Source organism: Acomys minous (genome assembly GCF_964271855.1).
Source record: "Acomys minous genome assembly, chromosome: 20".
Classification (NCBI taxonomy): Eukaryota; Metazoa; Chordata; class Mammalia; order Rodentia; family Muridae; genus Acomys; species Acomys minous.
In genome coordinates, this window is record NC_140502.1 from 2,460,230 (window position 1) to 2,466,050 (window position 5,821).

General features: G+C 48.2%; 1 pseudogene across 1 annotated transcript; it reads right to left on the minus strand.

Annotated features, from left to right (window-relative positions):
• Positions 1-2,476: 2,476 nt before the first annotated feature.
• On the minus strand, positions 2,477-3,116 carry LOC311591297 (large ribosomal subunit protein uL13-like; annotated as a pseudogene). The gene has a single exon. The product of its transcript is annotated as a large ribosomal subunit protein uL13-like (transcript).
• Positions 3,117-5,821: the final 2,705 nt, after the last annotated feature.

A 5,821-nucleotide genomic window follows, 5' to 3' on the forward strand; every position in this document is an offset into this window, starting at 1 on the left:
GCTAACAGGTTTTTTGTATGTCCTGGCATATGAGTAAAGAGGAGCGTTTCCAGATGCAGAGCCTAAGCATTCCAGAACCTGGCTGTGGTGCATCCTCTCCGTGATGGGAGGCGATCTTTCATCTGTCACTACTGAAGGATGCCTTGCCTACTTAGTAGGGAATTTTGAAATATGCTACAGATTCAACGAACCCTCTGAAAGACTTTAACCTCAGGAACCTGTGTGTGTGTTTTACCAAATCCTCTGTCTCAGTCAGTTTTGGGCTGTTACGCCGAACGTACCATGGGCTGCATGCTCAGACAGCAGAAATGAATCTTTCATAATTATAGAGACTGAAGATCCAAGATCAAGGTCATGGCTGGTTTGGTTCTTGGCAAGGTTTGCTGATGGATGTGTTCTTCGTCTGTCTTCATGTGGTAAAGAGAGCGAGAGGGCAAGCAAGCGGAGGTGCTGTAGCCTCTTTCTTGGTAAAGGTACCAGTGTTGCCATGGAGCACCTACGCTCATCACTTCATCTACACACCTAGTGCCCTCTGAAATAAGCTCCTAGCATTGTCTCCTAGGGGCTAGGGTTCCACCGTGTGAGAGACAGAGCCAGGTACTCCACCGTGGTCTCTGACTTGCTAGGCTCTGTTTGCACACCCTTTCTGGTTCCCTGAGTCTTGCTAAGCAGGTGCGGTTGATACAGGGGATCAGTGGGGTGTTCTGCGAGAAGCTCGGATGATTCAGATTGCTTTTGGCTGTGTTACCACAGAGGGAAAGAATGTTGACACAGCTCTTGGGGAAACCTGTCAGTGCCTGCAGCTCTTTATCCTGGAATGGTTTTTATTTTTTTTCATCAGAAACAGAAAAGCTTTCTGGTTATGATAAAAAATGCAGTCACTAAATCAGAGGCTGCGTACTATAGTCTTGAAGACGTATTTATCTGCTCTGCGGAAGAGATCATTTGATAGGAGAACTGCAGTTGGGGTGACTGCTTGGGTGAGTGTGAGGGACACACTGCTCTATCCCAGGACCTGTCTGCTCTTCCCCATGACTAGACTAGTGACTTAAATGGAGAAGCAATACAAACCACCAAACCTTGAACTTCTTAGATCTTTAAAAGGAAGACCAGTTTCAGCCATCTCTCTAGAAAACAGTCCTTCGGTTTACTTTTAATATTGATAGATGTTGAGGGGTATTCAATCAAGGGACCGAATTTCCCAGCACATCTACACTGACGTCCACAGAGAGACTGAAAAGTCACCACCGCAATGTATGAACCCAGTGGAGTTGTCACTAGGTGGACTTTGGCTGTGATTCCAACGATTGGATGGATTTCAGTTAATGTTTAATCTGGATGGTCAACTTAATTGGATGAGAGGCACCTAGGAGATTAACATAACACATTTAAAAACTATTTTTGAGGCCTGGATGAGGAGATGCATCCTAAATGGAGATTGTACCATCCCACAGGCTGGGAACCACACTCACATATTCTCTGTCTCTGCTTCCTGCTTCTTACTGTGATGTGCTAAAACATATGACGCTGTGAGGCAAACAAATCCTCTATTGAGTTACTTACGACAGGTATTATTAGTGATAAAAAAACTGACCAACACAATGTTCTTAAGTGCTACGACAGTAGAAGACCCCCGAAATCACTTGGCTCTCTGATCGTCAGTGTAGAGTCAGACCCTGATCCCAGCAGCCTTCAGTACATCTGAGTGTTTCCTTTTCTGCAGAAGTCAACAATTCCCTCTGGAAGGAGCTTAGGGAATTACCAAGAGGTACACTTGCCTCGTGTAGTATCTTCCTTCCACAGGATTCTCATTGAAAACTGTTCTGGTCTGGTTTTTTTTTTTTTAAATCAGTGTAACATCCTGAGGTATCGTGGTCATCTATCTTTGATTTCTTTCCATAGTGTAGCCTAGATAATACCTTCTAGAATGCCCTTTTCTTCTGTTCGCAGAGGTAATGCAGTGTGCTACTCATCTCATTGGGGGAGTGGGGCCCCTTGGGTCTTTAACCTTGTCGCTTAGTGGCTGACTTGGTGTCTGGCAAGACTCTGCTTCGTGGATCACAGTAGACCGTCTTCTTCCTGCGCCCTCACAGGCTGGAGGGGATGGAGATGCTCTTTGGTTCTCCGTTTCCTCTTGAGTTCGGTAACAACCTTCCAAACGCTCTGCCTCATTAGAGCATCGTGTTGGGAGTGAAGTTTCAACAAGTCCACCCCTTACCTTGTTAAACCCTTACACAGAGGCTTAAATTTCCCCATTGTGGGGGACACAAACATGCTGTCTACACCACTTCAGTCCTGGATTTCCAAAGCCTAGCTCCTTCTTGCTTTCAACATACAATCATTACATCCCAACAGCCCCTAAAATCATAGTTTACTCTAGCAACGGCTTTATTATCTGAGTCCAAAGTCTTTCACACAGGAGATGGGGCTCAGACTGAAAGGGCCACTTTTGTTGTTGTTGTTGTTGTTTTTGAGGCAAACAGTCTTTACTGGGCTCACAGCAGGAGTCCGTTGGCCTTGGGGACCTCTGGGAACTTGCTGATTTTGCTCTCCACATTCTTTTCTGTCTGTTTCCGTAGCCTCAAGAGCTGCTTCTTCTTCCGATAGTGGATCTTGGCCTTTTCCTTCTGTTTCTCTTCCAGAGTGGCTGTCACTGCCTGGTACTTCTGTCCAACCTCATGAGCCAGGCTACCCAGGTAAGCAAACTTTCTGGTAGGCTTCAGCAGCACAACCCTGAGGGCAGCAGGAACCACCATTCGCTTTTTCTTGTCATAGGGTGGAGGGATCCCATCCAACACCTTGAGGCACTCCAGGGCAGCCTGGCCTCTCTTGGTCTTGTGGGGCAGCATGCCTCGCACAGTGCGCCAAAAACTGTGGCTCGGGGCTCGGAAGTGGTAGGGGCCTCAAGAGGGGTTGGTGTTCATCCGCTTTCAGAGAATGACCAAAATACTTTAACTTGTTTCGGTAGAAATTTCCAGAAATGTTGATGGCCTCGCAGCGTACCACCACCACCTTGCGGCCCAGCAGCACCTGCTTGGCCACGATGGCCGCCAGGTGGCCCAGAAGATGGCCTCGGCCGTCCAGCACTAAAACCTGCCCCTCTGCCATCTTCGGCAGCCGCCTGAGAAAGAACTAATAGGGCCACTTATCCAATCTCTCCAGTACTTGTGAAACCAACACGGTATGTGTTTTCAGAATACAATGATGGGACACATACAGAATATACAGCTCCATTCCCGGAACGAAGAGCAATAAAGAGCAAAGGAGTTTCCATGCGATGGTTTGAACGAGAAATGACCACTCTAGTCTCTCACTATATGCTTGGTCCTCAGTGGGTAGCATTGATTGTTTGGGAAAGTTTAGGACATGTGGCCTAGGAGTGTGTCACTGGGGCAGACTTCCCTAAGTTCGTGTTTCTAGTTTGTTGTATCTGTTTCATGCTTGCAGGTTAGGGGGTTGCCTCTCAGCTTTCTGTTTCAGCCACCATGCCTGCCTCTTCTCTTTGATGATGGTGGTGCTGCTGGTGGACTCTTATCCCTCTGAAAATATAAGCCCAGGGCTAGAGAGATGGCTCAGTGGTTAAGAGCAGTGCCTGCTTTTCCAGAGGTCCTGAGTTCGATTCCCAGCAACCACATGGTCCCTTCCGCCCTCCCCCAATCTATAATAAATATCTAAAAAAAAAAAAGATGACTCTTAAAAAAAAAAAGAATAAAAAGAAAATGTAATCTATAATAAAAATCTAAAAAAAGAAAATGTAAGCCCAAATAAACCCTTCCTTCTGGTCACGGCATTTCATCACAGAAATGGAAGAGCAGTGAATATAATCCCATACCAAGTAAGCTCTGAAGCCCAGCGTGACCAACAGCGTGAGTCCTCAGCTTAGGAGGAACAGTCTCTTTGACCTGATGCTCTGCCATTTGGACCTTCTGGGGAGTTACAGTCCCACCTCTGCCATTCCGCAGCTAGACTCAGTCTCCGAGGCTGAGACCAAAGCCGATGGCTCTGATGGTCTAAGACTACGTTGCCCAACCCAACTGTCGTGGCTCTGCTGAGCATTGCTCATGGTCCTGGCCCCACAGATGTTCTCTGTCGGGCTTGCCCTACTCCCAAGGGGCCCAGGCTTCCTGCATGGCATGCTCCTTCAGCAGGGACCCATGTCTGCGGCTTAGCTATGTGCTCTGTGCTGTCTAGGTGGATGTAGGCATGCCCTTACCGCTCACGTCCTGCACACAACTCTTCCTCCTCCCTGTTCTTTCTAGTCAGGAGTTTGGTCACACAAGAGAAAAGCTACTAATACCAATCACTCAGGCACAGCCTTTACCATAAATATTTCTTACCAACACTGTCACCACAGCACTGTATGAATGGGTCTCAGCGTTGGGAAACTTGAAAACCACTGTTCTAAAGGCAAGTGAACTGTTCCACTCTGAAGGAAAGACCCGGAAGCTGTTAAGCGGAGGCTTCACACAACTTAGGAAGTAAACAACCAAAGCTTCAGGAAGTCCCTGGAACTGACCAGGTGCACTAGGCGCCTCCCTCCCTTTCCAAGTTGATATACGAATAAGGATTACCGAGAGATACTCTCAGACAAGCCGAGCTGCCTGGAAAAAGACACTCTCCGACCCGCTGCGCTGCCTGCCAAATCCTGTGCTGTGTTTCAGGTTCTTGGGATTTGTGTGCTAGGGTGGGCTTTGGTGATGCCGCTGTCTTTGACTCATTTATGCTTCTATACGATCCCCTCACTCATACTGGTGTAAATTGCTCGAGTAAACTCATTGTTTCACCAAGTTTGGCTTTGATGGTGTCCTTACTTTGGTCTGCTATGAAGTAAGTAGGTGCGTGATTGTGTGTCCCCCAGAAATAACGTCATATAACATTCCAGCACTCAAAGTAGGGGGGCCTATCCAGTGAGGATAGACCCTCTCCAAAGATTCCTTTTTTGGGGGTACATACTAGAAAAGGGTTTACTACCCCGAAGTCATGCCATGTCATTGGTTCGGAAAGCATGAGCAGGAAAGACCCTGCCCTTGGCGGAAGTGACTTTCTGCAGTATGGGCCACACCTAGAGGGGTTGGTAGCTTAGGGCTGGCGGCCATATGACCTCCTAGGGGCTGGGCCTCAGTCAAGATAAATTTGGGCGATAGGCCCTGCATATCTACCATGTTTGCTGTTGTTGGCGTGACTGCTTCCCTTTTTTCAATCCCTAAGATGATCCGTAGTACACAAGTAATACATGGCAGCGTGCCGAGGCTGACTGCACTGCGTCTCTCATAGGTGTGCGAGTGGTTGACGAACACACGTGCCAGCGAAGCAGAGGCTAAGCGCTCTTTCCCCCTCAACCCTTATGTGAGACAAGCTCCCGTTTTCTAACACTGGCTGCCCTGGAACTCACTGCGCAGAGCAAGCTGGCCTTTCAGCTCAGAGAGCATCTGCTGCTGCTACCAGAGTGCCTCCATGAAAGGCGTGTCCCACCATGCCCCACTGGCTTTCCTTCTTAGCAATGTAGTCACGGCAGGCTCTCAACGGTACGTACCTAGCACTTGGCATGGAGCTGTGCCCGGGACTAGACTGTTGCGATGAGGTGATCTGAAGGAAGATGTCGGCCGGCACTAGAGCAAGCATCCCATAATACTCATGGCCCACGGAAGGAATCAGAGGCATCTTTAGTCCCTCCAAACGAAAGTTTGACCGCTCTGCAGGAGAAGCCCGTTGGAGCAGCAGATCCCCTCTGAGATAGGACTCTAACATTTAAATAAACCTGTTAAATAGCCCTCCCTGTCAATACTCTGATTTGCACCCTGGCAAGACAAGTTGGACGCTT